Source organism: Manis pentadactyla, chromosome 2 (genome assembly GCF_030020395.1).
Source record: "Manis pentadactyla isolate mManPen7 chromosome 2, mManPen7.hap1, whole genome shotgun sequence".
NCBI classification, from domain to species: Eukaryota; Metazoa; Chordata; class Mammalia; order Pholidota; family Manidae; genus Manis; species Manis pentadactyla.
Genome location: NC_080020.1, coordinates 72034550 through 72054083, shown reverse-complemented (window position 1 = coordinate 72054083; position 19534 = coordinate 72034550). Strand labels below are relative to the sequence as shown.

Here is a 19534-nt window from a genome sequence, read left to right as displayed (position 1 = left end):
ACACAGCAAAAACCATCTGAAATAGTATTATTTTTGATAAATTTGTATAAAAACAAATTTATATTTGTTTGCCTGTTTGTTTTTCTTCTGGTGAGTTTGCTATTGCCATGAATTCACTTTAATAATACAATAGAGATAATCTTTGTCAGGTTTTCATTTAAGGTACAACTTCTAAAAAAAACCAGATCCAAACAGTTAAAGGTGCATAGACATTTTGAATACTAAGAAATGCCTACATATGGTAATGAAAATGAAATTAATATAACTTTTTCCAGATCCACAAACATTCTGACACAGCAAACTATTTGCAGGAACATCTAAGTGTATTATAATAATGCCTGAAATTAATGTAATGAATTAAAACAGCCAGTTTTACATGAGCAAATAGACACAGGCAATACATGACTTTTAACCATACTATTTTTGATGGATTATGGAGAGCATTTCTACTTATTACAGTACACTTCAGTTTTAGATGTTTTTTCTTCAAAAATAATTATTTTACCTTTTAACATTTTAAAGATTTAATAATAAACAATATAACAAACCTGTAATTATTACTGATAGCACAAATATTCATAAATACATATAAACTCACACTGTAATTTTAAATAATTTGTATCTGTAATGTGTCAGAGTTGGTCTTTTAAAATATATAATATTCCCGTTAGCACATTTAGCATCTGAATTATGAGTGACCTAAGTTAATATTAGAATTAGTTTCCTTCCTATGAGCCTTCCTTTATAGTTGAAGTAGAAGAGAAGAGGTTGTGCAAAAATATACAATAGAAAATCGCCTGAGATTTAAAATTATTCATTGGTAATCTACAAAGTGGTTAATCCAAAATGTGCTTTGTATGCTTTAAACACTTCTGGACTTTTTTTTTTTTTAACTCAAATCATCTTGATCCTTGCCACCTAATGGTACTTCCGTAGGATCCGAATATTTTCTGGTGTGGGGAGGAGCTTGTACTAGGTGTCAAGTAGGCCTGGATTCTCTGGTTCAAGATTTGCACCTAACTAATGAGTCCTTTCTGGTCTTCAATTTGCTTATGCCTTAAATGAATTCTTCTATCTATTCCAGTTCTATGATTGGAAAATAGCAAATCCTTATAGTCTTTAAGCCAACTGGAAGCTAGCACCCTACCCTGTTAAATAAAATGTGACACTTCTAAGAGAAAATAATGACTAGGATTGATGTCTATTTAGACCAGTTTTTTTTTTGCAATCACCAAACATTTCCTTTAAGAAACTATCGTAAGTGCTTTGTTAGACATGTAAATGTATATTAACTTGTTTTCCCCCCAAAAGAACTGTTTAGCAAAATATTTCATTTAAGTGCCCCAGGAGTTACAGAGCATGATCTTCAGGACTTTAGCTCTAGGGAAAGCTAATTTCTAAATTCTGTTCAGGGTTGCATACCCTGTTACCTCCTCCTCTCATTACTTTTTGCTACATTAAATTAGCAGTCAACGAAAACCCTGTGCACTGGCTCTGCCTACTTTTAAGCTTGACCCATGCTGGGTGTAGCTCTTGAAGTGAACTTTAAAAAATTATTTTAAAGGGTATGTTTGCCACAGCAACCCACCCTAAAATGAAGAAAGATAATAGGTTAATCTACCCCACAAGATTATAGTATTTGTTCTTCAGCCAGAATACTTTCAACACAAACATGATAACTGAACATAGGAGTTCAGAAAATAGAAAAAGTAGTATATTACAAATCCCAATAGCATTAAAAATGTATCTTTTTATAGTTACGGTAGAAATTATATACATGATTTCACCTGAAATGGATTAAGTGTTAGACACTTGTAAATGTAGGCCCAACAAGGTGACATGAACTTTTTAAGTAAAGTGGTATGTTACTGCTTATAATATAAAACATATAATGGCTAAATAACTCTTTTATCACTTTTATCCACGTCCACATTATAGATACCTAATGACAAAGAGTTTGGCAGTTTTACATTTATGAATTCACTTTGCAGCAGATGGTATAACAAAAGTGAAGCACTTACCACATACACATACAGTCATTTGCCTTCCATTCTTTACTTCATCTCTTCATGAAAGTTACTTCACAGTTTGCAACTCTTCTTTGGCACCTTAAAATGTGTAAGTACAACAAGGTATATGGTTAAAAAAATTTTTTTAAAGAATGCTATTAAAGTACATTCAAATTTATTTCTAAAACTTCTAGTCTGAAGTAACATGAAAGTGAATTCTAATTTTAAACCAAACGATGTATATTGAATGTGAAAGAATTAAAATGATCATTAATTGTGATAATACTTAAAACCTTTATTATAAATAGTGCCAAGCACATAAATTTCAAAAATTCTTTAGGTACAGCTTCAGCCCATGCACAGTATACACCATATGGACTGCTTGTGATTGAGAATCTGCAATATGCAAAGGATCTGTTATTCCAAGCCAAGGTTTAATCATATTCTTTATCTTATTTCTAAAGATCCTATATTTATCTTTATTTTTGTACCTTTAATTTTATATCTGATAAAGACTTCAAGGAAGAAAGTCAAATCCATCATATGAAAAGCTAACAGAAATTGTTGAGATACTGAAGTTGCAACTGAAGTTGCTGAAAGGGCTTATTTTTTTTGTTGCCTAAAGGCCAATTTTAAAAACTCTTGTTTTCGTGATATGGATTCAGTACCCTTTATGAATCCTATCACCAATAATACCTTATTCTTCCAGCCATGTTTAACTGTACTGAACACAGATGAATGCTCTTGTGTCCTAATCTGTTTGAAACTGGGTTTCTATGACTGAGCTCACAAATGAATTTTCCTTGGTTTCTGAATGGGTCTAATCCTCCCAACCTGGAGACATATCAGACCATGATGGTCAATAGACCTTTTCCCATTTGTATGAGCAAGAAGAGTTTTCACAGTGAAGACCTATTAAGATTTATAAAGCCTCTATATTTGGATTGACATCCTTTGACCTATTTATATTTTTAAGTTGCTTCAGAGCCAAGGAGAAGTGAAGAATTTGGCCACTTTTTTTCAAGGGTGTTAGCTGAATTTAGTCTTTTAAGCCCAGGCCCACAGTGAGTTAGTGTAAACTTGGTGACTGCTAGGCAGTACCAGGTGACTTGGTGAATTCCCTTTCCTTAGCTCTGCTTGGTTTTACAGTCTACTAATTGAGAATCATAATACACATCTCCCAGGGCCTTCTCATCTTACAGAAATGCAATATTCATGAAATAATGTCTGAAAGATATGTTAAAGCTTTTAAAAATGCCACTACAAATTATGATACATTTCTTCCTTTTCTTTGATCTGTATACCCAAATAAGGCTTCGTCGGTAATTTACCTGCGAAAGTGTGGCATATTAAAAAGTATCCTTACGCATGGCTAAATTTAATGGACTTTACCTTTACTTACAAGTTTGTTAAATGTTCATCAGAATAATTCTATACCCCATTTCTTGAAATTCATCACAGAAACCTTCAATTCAAAGAATAGAGCTTACAGTTGATTTTTAAACTATTTCTACAAGATACCTATGTGTGTGCCCTTTAATTTTTAAAAGATCTTTACCCATGATCGGGGTGGGGGTTAGGGTTAAAAATCTCGTCTGCCGTTTTGGTGCCCACTTCTTTGTCTAGGAAGCAGAGAGCTAGGATTCAGTCCAGAAGGCCCCTTAAAGACCCAGGCCCCTTAAAAACCCAGACCCCGGACGCCTCTGGTTTCAGCAGCTCACTCCGCGGAGTTATTGATTGCAGGCGGCAAGGATCCCTCCGGCTGATTTGTGTGGAAAGTGAATCGCGCTGGCTGGGCGTTCAGCAGAGGCGCAAGAGCCCCAACGCCATCCAATTATTGCCGGTCCTCCCCTCCTACACTGCTCTCACCACCTATATACTCCTTTCTCGGCCGTCTCCACTTCCCCCCACCCACTTTTCTCCCGGCGGACGGAGCTGAGGGGGCGGGGGCTCCCTCCCGGGAGTGTTTCTAGAGCCCGGAGGCTGCTAGGAGGGGGTGAGTGCGCCACGTGCCCGCGCCACGGGCGCGGAGGAGGCGGGCCGGCCGCCGGGGGGCCTGCTGGGCCTAGGTGCGCCGGGGGCGGGCGGGCTGGCGTGGGGGTGTGTGCCCGGCTGTAGCCGGGGCTAGGGTGACGCGCTCCGTGGGGACGCGGCCGGAGGCTTGGCGAAGAGGCCGAGGGGTGGGCTCTGGGGAGCGGAGGAAGGCGCAGCGGTGGTGGGTGGGCCTTGGGAACGGGCGGTGTCGGTGTCGGGGAAGTTGTTTTAATGGTTTGGGAATTTGGGGGATGTTTCCCCGAGATTGGGATGAGATCCGAGCGACGCGCGTAGTGAACCCACCCACGCACAGCGCACAAAGCGCTGGCACGCGGTCTGCGCCCGGCGGCCGGGCTGCCGCCAGTGCTCCGAGCGGTTTGCGAGCCATGGGGAGCGCGAGTAGTCCGCGCACGTGGGGCCGCCACCCCTGTCCCGTGCCCGCTAGCCAGGTTTTTCACCTGACAGACCAGTAAGAAAGGACGGAATCCCAGAGCTGGATCAGTTTAAGCCCTCGGGGTATACAGGATTATTTAGAAAATTTAGGCAACAACCGCTGGTTCAGTAGTTAAGATACCTTGGTGGGTATGTGCGCGTCTTGGCTAGGGAAAGGCCACAAAACTATAAGAAAAAATGGGATACGAGGGAGAAAACCCAGAAAAACGACAAACTTGTTTTCCTTCCTCCCAGCCCCCTTCATTTGTTAGCACGTGAGAACAGTGCTGGGAAATCTTGCAAAATGCCATCATGAAATGCAAATGTCTGTGCTGTTCTTTGATCTGTCTGTGGAGCTGTACTAAGAGCACCAACCATTGTGGAAAGAACAGTGCTCCCAAGGCCTTGTAGAGTACTCGGCTAAATAAACCAAAGGTGTAAAATGTTGTTTTTGAAAGTGGAAGCTGCTACCAATATGGCAGGCAGCTGGCCACATGTGGCTCTTCAAGTTGAAGCAAATTTAAATTAAAGTTAAGATTCAGCTCCTCATTACACTAGCCACATTTCAAGCGTTAAACAGCCACAAGGTGGCTAATGGCTACCTTATTTGACTGCGAGATGTTGAATGTTTCCATCATAGCAGAAAAGACTATCGAAATATGCTGCGGTAGAATTTTAAATGAATGCTAATTATATTTTTAAAATAACCTGCTTCATATCAGCCAAACTTCAGGACACTTTTGGCATCTGCATTTCTTGGCACTAGTTTGAAAAGTTTTCAAGTCAGAATGTCAGTATCAGCCTGCTGAAAGATTTCTTTGGGGACACTTAACACAAGCACCTAATTTTGTACAGGAGGGGAAGTTGGGCCCAGAGAAGTTAGGAGGTGTGTCCCCAAATCATGTCATAAATTTGAAAGAAGGTGAGGTCCCCTGATAGGTGCCTTTGTGCTAGACCAGAGCCCCTTGCCAGGAATTGACTAGGCAAATTAACTCTACGGAAAGGTAACCTGATAGAAGATTTTAGACAGGAATACACTTTTACAAGAGAAAGTGCTGGTAAACATTCCTCTGGGAAGAAATTCAATTCAATATATAATTAGGTACATACCTACCAAACTAAAGGTTTATTATTGGTAGTGTCATAGATTCATGTAGTGCCTTTTTCTTTAAAGTATCACTGATACACAATCGTTATCAAGGTCAAGGTTTCACATGAACAATATTAACAACATTGTGGTTTCAACATTCACCCATATTATCAAGTCCTCACCCCCCACCCCATTTCAGTCACTGTCTATCAGCGTAGTAAGATGCTATAGAGTCATCCATGTAGTGCCTTTTTAAAAAGACTAAATGGGGTAACATTGTGCTTGCTTTTACTTAAGTATTTCTGAGGAAACGGGATTATCCATTTAAAGTAAGAGCTAAAAACCACACTGATGGTCAGGGTGGAAAGGTGTTGCATAAGGTGAAAATTGTTAGCAAAGCAAAGCAGAATCTTCCTCAAATTCCATGAAAGTATTATTAGCTACACTGGTTATATCTAAGACTGATATTACTAGGGCAGAATTTGACCAGAAATGCTAATTACATGAGCAAAACTTAATTCCAAATTACATTATCTAAGGCATGTAAGGTAACAGAACAATCAGAAGATTTAGAAACAAAGCATAAATTTTCTAGCTTTGTGCTTTGTTTGCTTGCTTGCTTGGTTTTTGCCATGATTATCCTCTATATTATTGTTATTTGGGGTGAAATGTTTGTGTTAATTCTGGCTGTTTATATAATTAGCTTTTAAGTTAACCTTTAGTGAAGGACCCCTAAGTGTTCAGGTAAGAGTACTCACAAATGATAATTTTAAAACAATAACTGAAATGTTTTTTAAAGCTTGGATTTCCCCCCAGGGGATGCATATTTGAATTAATTGTCTTTATGTCATGTATTAATTTACCATTTGCATATGATAGGAAAGGTTCTTCCCATTCTCCCTGAAATCCTAATAGCCTAAGAGAAAAATCTTTTTAATTCGTAAGTGCATGCCAATGTGCCAGAAGGCCTCAACCTCTCCATGGCTGACTACTGTAAGGCTGGTCTGACTAGGAAGAGGCCATGTGGCCAAAAGCCAGTTGGCTCTATCACATGGTAACTGTATGATTATGCACGTTACTGACCCTTCCTTTGCCTCATTTTCCTTATCTATAGAATGTGGAACATAAAGTGCTACCCTTAAAACTTTGTTATGAAGATGAAATGAGCTACTCAATGTAAAGCACAGGACTGGAAAAGTGGTAAACTATAGTAAATTCAACCTTTCTTATTCTGCTGCAAAGAATTTCTAGCTCTAAATCATTAAGTTGGACAATTTACCCCATACTGGGGCTGTCACAGCAGAAAAAGTTGAAGAAGTAGATTGTCAGAGGGGTTGGAATTGGTTCAAGAAGAAAACTATTTGTGAGTTTTACTTCAAGAGGCAGAGACCTCTTCAGTTCTAAAATAGGATTCCTGAGTTAAGGCATAGGTTGCCTTATTTCCCTTTCACAGGCATGGTGCCTTTAGGATACTTTGAGGCTTCCTTTGTCTTTTTTTTTTTTTTGAGGGATTCTTCCTTATACTTCTTAGCTGCTTGGTTGCTTGGTTGTTGAAAAGGCACTGGAGACTCCCAAGTCCATTCTCTTTTCACCCTGGTTGACCTTTGGAATGTTGTTGTCAGCCAGGAAGACATTGATATCTTCAGTCTCCTGCTAGCTTGAATTCTTTAGGGCAGAGCCTGCTCAGATTATCTTGTGATGTCATTCCAAATGTCTGATGGCCATCTATAGCAACAGGAATGGGCAGAGACCTGCTGGGAAGGGGGAGCCCGTGGAATGCCTAATGGAGCATTATGCTCAAGAGGGACCTAGAGGTAGTTCTTTGTTGAACACATGATCAACAGTACAGCTACATGTAGGGAACTGATTACCACTTCTTAAAAAACAGAAGCCATAAACATTTTGCATTTTAGGTTTTAATAAAGCCCCACTTGGGATGTGTATGATTCCTATTGATTTCATGATTTGTGTAGGTAGGTATTACAGGAAAAAAAACAGACTAAGAGAGCATCAGTAAACAATTTGTATCTCATATTCATGCTGACTCTCGTTAAGAACACCAAGTTACGACAAAGGAGTGGAGAACAATAGAAGAAAACCACCAACGCTACAAAATGTACCTTGTTTCCTTTAGCTTTGTAGGTAATTGACCAAATGATAGTATTTTACTTAGCTGAGAACTTACAAAATTATTACTAAAATAGTTTATTTTTATAAGTTTTAAATTTATAAAATTTAATTGATGAAATTTTAAAACCCAAGCAAATAATATCAAATTTAATTTTTTCAAGAAGACAAAGTCATGCATAGATTTATATGCTTCCAATACATACTAGATTTAACAACATCTGTTTATATCCATATTCTAGTTTACTATGAAGTGAGAGAATTACTTTTCATTGTCTAGGATGAAGTCTCTCTAAATTACTTTGGAATATGTTGAGAATTAAAAGTGAAAGACAATAAACTTTTAAATTAAAGTCAGTGATCAAAACTGGTTTGTTTTACCAGAGTATACTAGTTCACTGAATCAGAGACCCAAACCAAAGAAGTCTGATTTCCTGTAGATAATTTTTTTACTAAATTTGTGGTTTAATATTTCTAGATCAATAATACTCGTATTTGCAATGCAGTGACATTTGTAGTAGAAAATGCAAAAAGAATACCATCTTATTAGAATGTGGGTTGAAATAAGTTCAAAGTGCTTAGCTAACACCTTAATGCCATGCACCATTTGTCAGTGGTGTATTAACTGCTTTAATTAATTTAATTGTATTTTATTAACTGCTTTATACACTGTACATATTTTTATCCAAAAAACAACCTTTCAGACAGGTACTACTATTCTCCCCGTTTTACAGATTTTAAAAACTAACGCTTAGAGAGAGGACATGACTTGCCCAGGATCACATAGCCGAAGGACATGAAATCAGGCTTGTTGGTCTCCAGTAGATGCCCTTAGCTAAAATGCTATATTGCTTCCTTATACTCATAACCTTTGCATAGGGATGATGAGAGCTGAGATGATGTGATTGATATTTTTTCCCCCTAGAAAATATTTCAGAAACACATGTCTAAACGTGTGTCATCCTTTTCAAGGTAGATACTTTAGGAGGTTATTTGCCTATTTCAGTAATGTTTTTGTGCAAGTCCCTATAGGAATCTCCTTAGGAATTTACTATGCAGTCTTAAGAATAGTCTGATTGTTGGCAAGTCATTATCATTAAGGATGAATTTGTTCCTGAAACTAAATCCAAACCAAATGTAGTGAACAGGGTGATTGATGAAAACTATGATGTGATTATAAAGCAGCAGATTATTTGATATCTAGCTCATAAATTGACACTAATCATAGATACAAAAGGGTAATTCCAAGGGTTTCCCTGATAGGAAGAGGTAGACTTTAAGGAGACAAGGAACACTCATAAAAGGTCCGATAATTTTTTAAGTCAGTTTCACCGATTAAAAGTTACATATCATGTATGAACATTGTGGGGAATACCTTTTTAACAAATGTATAACAGGCAGGGAGCCATAAATCAAGACCCTGGATTAAAATCCAGGCTCAGACACTTAATAACCATTTGACCTTAATTTTCTAAATGTCCTTGTTGTAAAATGGGGAAAGTACAGAATCTACCCAGGATGATATTTTGCTGAGAGAAGGACATGAACTTGTACTTCTATAGCCACTTAGTGCCTGGCTGTAGAAAGTGCTCAATAAACATTCACCACCATTATACTATTTCACTTTCAACAACTAGCTCATATTCCTGAAAAACATCTCAATGATTTAGTTATCTAGCAATATTTTAGAAGATGTTTTCTTTTCTCTCAGCTTTCAGACTTTGAAGAAGTTTTTATTTCATAATAAACATTTTATTGGAAATAAGTATAAAACATATTTACGATAATATGTTGATTAAAGCAATATATAATATACCAAGAAGTCTTACATTTTGAGGTTGCCAATTTACGTTATCCTTGTCAGTGTTCCATATAATATTCTTTTCAGAGAAACTTTTTTCTGTATTCATATTAGATTTTATCAGACTTATGAAAATAATTATCTCTGTCCAGAATAAGGCTCCAAGATTATATTTCTTTTAGTTATATCAGACAACTTCTAAATTGCTTATTGACTACATAATTTTACACTTAAATTTAAGGAACCTCAGCATAAATATACGAAATTAGTGTCTTCCTATTCAACTTGAGTTTTTAAGTCTTTTGAAATCAGTATCTGTGTGGTATTGGCAGAATTGTAAGGTTGCTGAACTTGTCTTTGTTTCACCAACTTTCCTATACTCACCTTCAACGTGCCCTTTCAGTCTGGCTCCACTCACCCAGCAGCAATTGTTAAAATCAATAATAGCTGTTTATTGGGTGCCTCTATCTCTTCATGGCCTTTCACTGATGTGATCTGACCCACAAGGTCCCTTCATTCCTCAGCAGCCTCTTTATGTTCCAGAATTCTCTTGGACTGTGTTCTATCAGAGGAGCCAGCTGCTCCAACAACTTACTTCATGACACACTATCAGTGTGTTACTCCTTTAAATGTACTTCTCTTCAAGAGTTTTCTGAAAAGAGCTCAGAATCCAAAGGAGTCCCCAGGATCACACATTATTCTGTGTTGGTCAGGATATCGGCATGTCTTAGGTCCCTCCCTCTGCAGCCATTTAGTTTGCCAACCTATAGATAAGCTCTGGATGCAAGTCAATGGGAAGCCTGGCTCTTACCTAAAGAGATCCTATTGTTTTCAGAAAGGTTGGGGTTGGAAGGCAAGCTCTCTATCAACAAAATATCATGATGCACCTTGGAAATTTGTCTACATATTATTTTTCTTTAAAACATAGTCCACATTAGTACCTGCTGTTCCAGTGGCTCTCTGTTCCCTCTTTGTATAGAGTTGCATAGCAACCTTGGTGTCACTTGGTCTCACTCTGTGTGCATTCCTTTCTGCCCTCCAAAAGCCACCAGAGGCATAACTAGTGATTATTTCTCCAGAAACGTCTTGAAGGGGATATAAGAACCCTGGGATGAGAATATGTGTTGCTTCCTGGATGAGGGGAAGAGTTTGGAAAGGTTGAAGAGAGGTTCAGGATTGGAGGCCAAAATATATTCTACTCCTTATCTCCCCTATGAAATCACTGTTAATTCATCTTCCTGTGTGCAGAGCTGGGGCATGTAAATTAAGTATTCCCAACTTTGTATATATAGCATTAAACCTGACAAATGGAGCATCCGTGTTAAGTGGAATGTACTTTATGTTAAAAATCATCATTCTGAAGAGATTCTGAAATGAAATACGATTTTAAGTAAAAGATTTTGAACATGTTTTAACGAGGCTAAGAAACATTCTAGTTTTCTTACTCCTCTTGACCACGTTAGTGATAGCTGAATAGTCAACAGATTAACTCCCAGCTTTTTCATTTCCTTCCTTTTTTCCTTCTTCATTTCCTTTCTTATTTCATCTTTCCTACCACATCTCATTTTCAGTTGTAAACTTTTTATTTTTTAGTTGTGAATTCAGTAAATGCATGAACATGCACACACACCCAAACACACAAAACTAGTTAGTCTTAATCAGATTTTTTTCAATGCTTTGGAAAGTTACATTTTGTGTTTCAGAACCATAGGATATTATTAATATTTTTCTATGTATCTGAATTGCTTCAAATTAAAATACTGCTGATGAAGGAGCTTATTTCTAACAATCGATGACGTATACTATAGACAATATGGTCATAGAAGAGTTTCTATGATTATTTTTGTTATTAATCACTATAATTACTCTTTGATTACCATGATGATTAACTCACAGCAAGTAAGGTATGTGCTTGTGTTGTTTATCTAGTATTTGCAAAGGATTTATGTTCAGCCATCTTCACATTCTCACCTCACCCTGATGCAGCAGTAAGATTCTGGTTTGTGTAGCCTGAGGCCACAAAAATAACTTGCACATAGGAGAATAAAGCCTATGGTTTCCTTCACATTATTGCTGGGCAATAACCTCTTAAACACCCCAGGTCAGTGATAATTAACTGAGCATTCTAAAACTTGAACATACATGCATACATAATTCTCATAATAAGCCCTGTCTGTGTGGATTTTTCAGGACTTTCTTGAAGAGTCAGTTCAGGCTATTTTTCTATATTTCAAGCCGTATTTAGTGCCTGAAATTCAAGTGGAAGTTGAGAATGATTTGTGGGTTATCACTAGTATTGGGTGGACCTTATCATTTGCCAGTCCACATAAAAAGAATTAAAGAAATGAACTCATTATGCACAATTATATCAGACAGTTAATAAAAATGGACATATAATGTCTGTGGCTGTATCCATATATTCCCTTTGACCTTTCAGGACCTGAGATCGGTAGATGATAGTTTTCTTGCTACTACAGAGCAGGAGAACCCACTGTTTCAAGAAGAGAAGTCTCCTGTGAGGACTGAGCGCTGTAGCACAGGGAGCAGTTTATCAGAGGGCCTCAGATTCCAGATTCCTGGGCTCCACCTCAGGTTTACTGAGCCACAGTCTCAGCAATCTGCATTTTAATTAGCTCCTGGGTGTTTCTTACGTAAATTTTGTCTGCAAGCCGCTGCCTTAGGGTAAGGGAAAGCATAAGATCTCCCAAGTCCTAATTCCACAGCCTTACCTTTTCTCCATTATTTGTTCTCTTCTCTCAACTAATCTTAACAAGTTTTATGAAAGTTTAAAATTAGTGAATGCCTTTCGGAGGAGTAAGGCTGAGAGTTCAAAATGATATGAATCTTTCCAGTGCTTGTCTTGGTTCATAAACAGGCAAAAAAGACATGCCACATATATTCTGCCCGTTGTACTTAGAAAATTGTTTAAGCAATATGGGGACCCATTTATCTCAAATTTCTATACATTTCTTCATCTTGGTTTATCTGAGGGATGATGCTTATCTCTTGGTTGGAACATGTTCCATGGATCTTGGTATGCCAGGAAAATATAAAATGGGCTTCAGATCCGCAGACCTCTACCATTGGTGACACCTCACAAGCATGGTCATGCCTCAGCGACTGTCAGCCATTGTGAGCCCAGATTCCCTGCAACCAGGACTAATCACTCTTCCTGATAACTTGAGAAATGTGACGTTTCACTAAAGAGACTTTCAATCAATGCAAATGCTCCTTCTCACCTCAGTAATTACCTCTGTCTGCCAAACAATCATAAGGAGCCTTCACAACATTGCCGTCTCAGGCAAAACGGTGATCCCAGTTCCCAACCTTGTAGCCTCTCTCCATACCCAGCTGCTGCTATGAACCTCTCTTGGATCCAGATATTTTTAACACTTCAAATTAGGGGTTCTCTGATGCACAGTTTCTTGTTCCAGTGTTTTTCTGACACCAACAAATATATTCTCATCCTGGCTTGCAGCAGTGAGTATGGTGAGCGTTTTCGCCCTTTTAAAAATTTTCTCCCATTTCGTAAAACTAAAAACATCAAATGACCATTAAGTCTTTGGGGTCAACTTGGCTTTATAGAGCATACTGGAAAGCTCAAAGCTATGCGCAATATAATTTTGAAGGTTAGAGAGAACCTTTCATGTTTTGTAAATAGGGTACCTAACTGGGAAAAATACAGCCAGCTGGTCAGTAGTGTATTACATAGCAGTTTTGTTTTGCCCACTGATTTCACAGGCTAAATATTGGTGTTAATTTAATTATTTGAAATGCCAGCATGGTGGGCTACTTACAGCAAAAAGGGAGAGGCAGGACAAGCCATTGCAGATAGGAATCCACCAATATGGTCCTAAATCCTTTGGGGACTTCACACAAAGTGGAGGAAACACCTACTGGATAACTAAAACTTCCTTTCCTATGATTTACACGGAGCCAGCACAAAAGTCTCATCCATTCAGTAGCCTGGCAGAGGTACATGACTTGTTGCCAGTTGCAAAATTACTAAGCAGTGAAAGAGACTCCGACTTAGAGCTGCCTACTGGTCTGGGACTCTTTGGACAGCACTCTTCAGCTCTAAAGAGAAACCTGTGATCTTTCAAAGCAGATGAGGGACAAGTCATTTACTACCACCACTTTGAGATGCAGGGAGATGATTGAATTTATTTGAAAGTCTTGTGATTTTGCATATTTTGCTTTGGCACCCCTGTCTTTCATGATTGTTAGAAATAGATATTATTTACTGATTATTTTGCTTGTGATTGATTTGCATATTGTTATGGCATATTGTTAAAAGGTTTGCTGATTAATGACTAATGTTGATTTGGACTAAATGTAATGGAATAAGCAAGTACATTTGTAAATTTAGATATGCAATTTGGTTGCTAAATGGTATCCTAGAGCTGTTGGAAATTATTTTTGACCAATCCCTTTCAGGGCAACCCTATCCACACTTTACTCCCATATCCTATATTAATGTTTTGAGCAGGCCCCCACCCACTTTTGTAAAACTACACTTGCAAGTCTTGGTTTTAAAGTAAACACTTTTCACAGGCAACTACTGCTCCAAAGCCCAGGTTAAGATAAATTCTTTTAAATTCAGGACATGGTAGACCTCTCGTAAACAATGCCTTTTCTGGAAGGTCAGAAAAGAAATAAGTATCTAGTTTGACTATATTTTCATGACCTTGACTGAAGCAGTATGTTGTGCAGTATTATCAACAAAAAATACTGATCTTTTGATTTCTGTACTCATCTCCTAAGCATATATATTGCATTGATTCATTTTTATTTCTACTATGTCATACACTATCAACATTTTCAGTTTAAAAGTCAGTTTAAATGGTAAAAAGAATCTAAAAAAAGAAATTATACCATAGATACTTTCATGTGTTTATGCTCTTTTTCTAATACTATATTTTAATATGCTCTGATAAGCTGTGTGTATCTCTAATCAGGTGTTAAGTTTGGTGACTGAAAATGATTCTCCAAAGGAATGTAACTCGGTGACTGAAAATGATTCTCCAAAGGAATGTAACTCAGGTTAATTTTCCATATGCTCTTTTTTGCTTATAGTTTGAGAGTCCACATATTTAAAGTCTAACAGGGAAAAATCAGTGGGTATGAAGTTGGGAGACAAACCCAAGGGTGCATCTACATCCTCACGTTGATGACGTTGGATGAATTTAGTTTTTGTGTTTCTTTCTTCATTTTCTTTAAAATGAGTCTTTGAAAGCATCAAAGACTGTTTTTCACAGCTCAAAGATTCCATGAACTTGAGAGAAGATTTGATTGAAAGAAATATGTAGCATTGTCATCTGGCTGCCCAGTATTTTCACAGACACACACCTGTTATGTGCATCTGAAGTTCCTTTAAGGAAATTAATTCTTTGTAGGTAAGAGATATGGACATAGAAGGGGGATAAATAAGAAAAGGAAGGGGAAATAAGTTAACTATGAAGGAGGCATGGTAAGAAGTCAAAATGATTCCCCTTTTACTTCTTTATAACTACAGTCTAGTTATTCCTATTTGAAAACCTACTGGCACCAGGTATTATCAACAGGGATGAGTAATGTGTAATTTTTATCTTTACTGGGTTGCATTTGGCCCACAGACAGTTGACAGCTGTCAGTCAGGTGGTTGGTCAATGAGGATATAAATATAAAGCTGCCAAAATATTTTGTTTCTTTAAATACAAGTAAACCATTTTAGCTAGAAACTTCATCGTCTTGAAATTAAAATGATTGATATTCACAATATATTTACTGAAGGTAGTTGCTGGAAGAATCAAGATTTTCCCTATGAATATGTAAGGTAAACAAAATGTTTTTCAAGTGTCTTTCTGAAACAGGAGAATAATTAATTTTTCTCCACTATAAACAAGCTGTCCTTAAGATATGAAGATGTATTACAAATAATGCATAAAATGCGTATGTTTTTAAAATTAAGCTTTTATGGCATGTATGAGTCATTGCAACTTTAAGCCACAATTCTGATTAAGACTTATTAAAAGAAGCCATCCTCATATATTGAAGGAGTTGGCATAGGTAGGTATTTGCATGACATGAAAGTTAAAGTTTTATCAGAAAGGACAAACATGCAGCTGCTTGTAAAAATAGGAATTAAAGCTTTCTTCTCATAATTAAAAGAAAAAATCATGGATTTTTAGATTAAGCCCACAATGCGAGACATGGTTAAAATGATACGTTTTGGTTATTTAGAGATATTTGGGCTATACCTAAATTGCTTCTAACAATGAAACTAACATTGGTTTAGTCACACTTGAATAATTCACAGGAGTCATAAAAATAGTTTGGAAGAAGCTTTTATATTGCTTATACTTAATGACAAACAATATAATAATTATAGCCAGCAGTAATGCACAAAAAACAAATATAATTCTGAAGTTGACTTAAGATTGTATGTTCTGTTTTGCAGTGGTAAGTTATCTTTAAAAGCGAGTACTCTGATATTTTAGGAATATAGTATTTAACAGAACAGATAAATGAAAAAATTATCAAGTGCATGTAATACATATTCATTCTTTGAGACACTAATGAAGTTATCTAATAAATTCAGTGACCAGAAGGGGATAAAGGGGCATAAAAATTCTCAGTCGTAATCTAAGTTGGTCACCGAGATGACAGTATACAGCATGGAGAATATAGCCAATGATTCTGTAACATCTTCCTATGTTGACAGTAACTGCACTAGTTGGGGTAAGGATTTAATAATGTGGGTAACTGGTGAACCATTGTGTTGTACACTTGAAACGAATACAAGGTTGTATATCAATAAAAGCAAAAAGTTCAATGACCATGGTTACTCAGGTGCCAAAATCAATATAATGAAGAATGACAAAATACCACATAAAAAAAGCAATTTGAAACCACAATATATTCCTTTTTAACAAATAAAATGTACCCATATTTCACATGTAATAATTTATAATGAAAATCAGATTTGGGTTTTAATTTTTTAAAATACAGGTTCATTAAAATGTAGATAAGATTATGTTTTAAAAACATTAGATTTTTTTGTTTGGGTAGATCACTTCTGGTAATTTTTAAACTGCAAGTATTTCATAATTTTAAAGAGCAATTAAGACAGTCTAAAAGAGTATAATACTAATAAATTTGTGGCATATCTGTGTCATCATGGATTTGAAAATCATTTTAGATACAGTGGACATTAAAAAAGTCAGAGCATATTATTTTCCCACTATATAACTATGTATTAACTATCTAGGTTGAAAATTATGGGATCATCAGAATAAAACAATTGCCTCATAGTAATTTATATTGGTAGGAACCTTTCTCTTCTTAAGCACCAATTCTACCTCCCACAGCCCAGAAAATTGATTTTATGCATAATAATTTATAGCATTCTTGATCAATGTGTGCTGTGTGTCTTTTACATTCATTAGCCCATGTTGCTTGTGAATATGGAATTTGGTTATTAAAATGGTTTCATATGTTTACTATGTATAGTCCCTAGCTCTGAGCTCCTTACTTGCTTAAATAAATGTTTTCAATTTGTATAGTAAAACAATTTGTAGAGAAATGCTGTGAAGCATAGTTAAAAGAATGAGTCCTTGAAATAGAATCACTTTTTAAAAATATGCCCTAACATGTGGTCTCATTTGTCCATGTTTTGTATTAATTAAAACCCTATTGTGAAGAAATATTTCTGCCTAAACGTTTGAATTCACAAAACAAAAATACCAAATACATACATGTACTAATTTTGGAAATCAGTGACGCAAAAACATGCTTCAATACTGTCTCGGTTGTCTATTCCAAAGTTTTTTTCTCAAAAGAAACTCTTTGTAAAATAATGAGAAAATGTTGCCACTTTTAATTGTTAAATGTCCTGTGCAATCCGTATTTTTTTTAAATGTACTAAAATATAATTAATTTCATATTTTCTTCTAATCATATTATTGTCATTGCATGCATAAAAAATACTAACACTTGAAACATTTGAAAAGAGCATGTACCATTTCACATTTTTTATTTGGAGATTTATAAAAAATTAACATTTTACACAGAATAGATTATGACAGAATTAGATGAAGAGAGGAATGATATTTATGTGTTTATTTAAATAGTCTAATATACATGTAATTAATTCTTCATCTTGCAGATGTTGAAGATAATGAAAGAGATCAACATTAAAAATATCAAGTATTTCCTTTAAAAAACTTTTTGTTTTAATACCTAAAAAACTGTCAAATGGTAACAGCTCTACTCTCTATAGGAGGCAAACCCATATTGAGTTAGTTGGCTCTGATTCCCATGGTCTCATCAGTGTTCTGAATGTAGGTACCTCAGCAGTGGCTCTTCCAAGATAACAAAATCAACTTTTAGAGATTAAAAAATATATTTTGGCAATTGAAACTCACCAGTGCCTTTCTGCTTCTCCAGGAAGTTGTACCCGTCAGCACCTGCTGAGGGCTATGTTGTCCAAACTCTGACAGGTAAAAAAATTCCTGTAGAATAAAGCCAGACCAGCTGGCTTTGAAGAGAAACCCCCCAGTTTGGGCTGCGTTTGCCTCCTCTCCTTTTCTATGAAGACCCAGGCTTTCCCCCTTGATCGTCAAGCCGTAAGATGCGTGATCCCTGTGCACAAGTGTCTGGCAGGCCGAGGTGCACCTGTTGCTGTCACTCTGGAGTAAATTTAGCTGTAAAGGTATCATTGACAACCAGACCTTTGTCAGTGCTGGCGCGAGAACACAGAGCTGCGTCCCTCCCCTCCCCCTCCCAAGCCCCTACACTGCGAGTTCAAATGGAAAATACCAAATCTGAGGTCTCTCCAAAAACCATTCCTAAAAATGAGATTGCTTTCATATGGTAAAAAAGTAAGTTTCCTCATTTCACACAGACTTTAAAATTACATTTCCAAGAATAATCTTGGAACAAGACAAGTTTTTGTTCAATTAATTGTGGCTGGAAACTTTTTAATGGAAACACAGCACACACTTACCCCATTTCAGATTATTAAACTGTGTTAAACATTAAAGTTAGTTGCCATTTTTTGCTGTAGCTCGGTTGTTCTTTTTGATCCAAAGAAATAACTTATCACATAAGAGGGATTAATCATGCTACCAAAATTAGAAAGCATGTAGTTCTGAGAGACTGCATGTCAAAATTGTGTGCTCATAGTACTTGAACTATTGGGAATCTAGGATCCCACGACGACACTGAAAATGGCAGCTAATGTCCGTGGAGACACTGGGTATTGAGGAGCTGGCCAAAGCTAGAGTCCTCTGCCTCTTTGACTAAGGTAAGGACAGGTATCGTTTATGTGAATATTTTGGATTGATTTCCTTATTGATGGTTTGAGAACAATTCCTTTTGAATGAAAATAGAGAGGCAGGCAGTGTTCATTGATATGTATGACATAAATGTAGTACTGAAGATACATAAAGCAGCCCAGGGAGTAATGTGCTCAGCCAAAATCTTCTGAGCTTCTGCTTTAATAATGACGATTTCTTAAGTGGTGTTAAAACAAGTCATTCAAAGTACCTGTTGTACCATATTATTGCGTTTTACAAGGGTTGGCTGTGATTAGAAAAAGAAATCTGGGTCAAAATAAAAAATGCTTTGTAAAATAAAGTTCCTATTTACTTACTATGTATAAGCAGCCACTCACCGAGCCTTGTTTCTCCACAGGGCACCACTTTCAGATAAAAACATAGGCCTGGATGGCATCATCCAGTATCCAAGGAAACCATGTAAGTACCTCTCTCACTGTATACTTCTCTTATTCAGGGTTTAAAAGCTAGCTGAGTACTGAATAAATGAGTGTTTGTATTTAATAATTATATGGGAGGTACTTTTTCAGGGCATGCTAAAAAGAAACAGGTTCTTGATTGTTATGTACGTCATAACAAAACTGTTATGTTTTCATATTTCATAAAATTATGTGTTTAGTCCCAACCTCTCCATCAATTCTCATTCTTAGATACAAAACAGCTACTCAAAGTCATAATGAGTTGAGAGTCTCAAACTTTTCCAAGACCGATTAGTATCAGAGAG

General features: G+C 36.6%; 1 protein-coding gene across 11 annotated transcripts in view; it reads right to left on the bottom strand.

Annotated features, from left to right (window-relative positions):
- MEF2C (myocyte enhancer factor 2C) overlaps positions 1-18095 on the bottom strand; it is a 160903-nt gene extending 142808 nt beyond the window's left edge. For 4 of the 11 annotated variants that reach the window (XM_057493577.1, XM_057493579.1, XM_036925653.2 and 1 more), the window contains exons 1-2: positions 17899-18091; positions 2022-2108 (exon numbers count right to left, since the gene is read on the bottom strand). The gene's annotated coding sequence lies outside the window, so the exon portion shown is untranslated. Of the gene's footprint in view, positions 1-2021; positions 2109-17898 lie in introns of all 11 variants that reach the window. The other 7 variants (XM_057493603.1, XM_036925666.2, XM_036925670.2 and 4 more) reach the window with 5 other exon arrangements.
- Positions 18096-19534: the final 1439 nt, after the last annotated feature.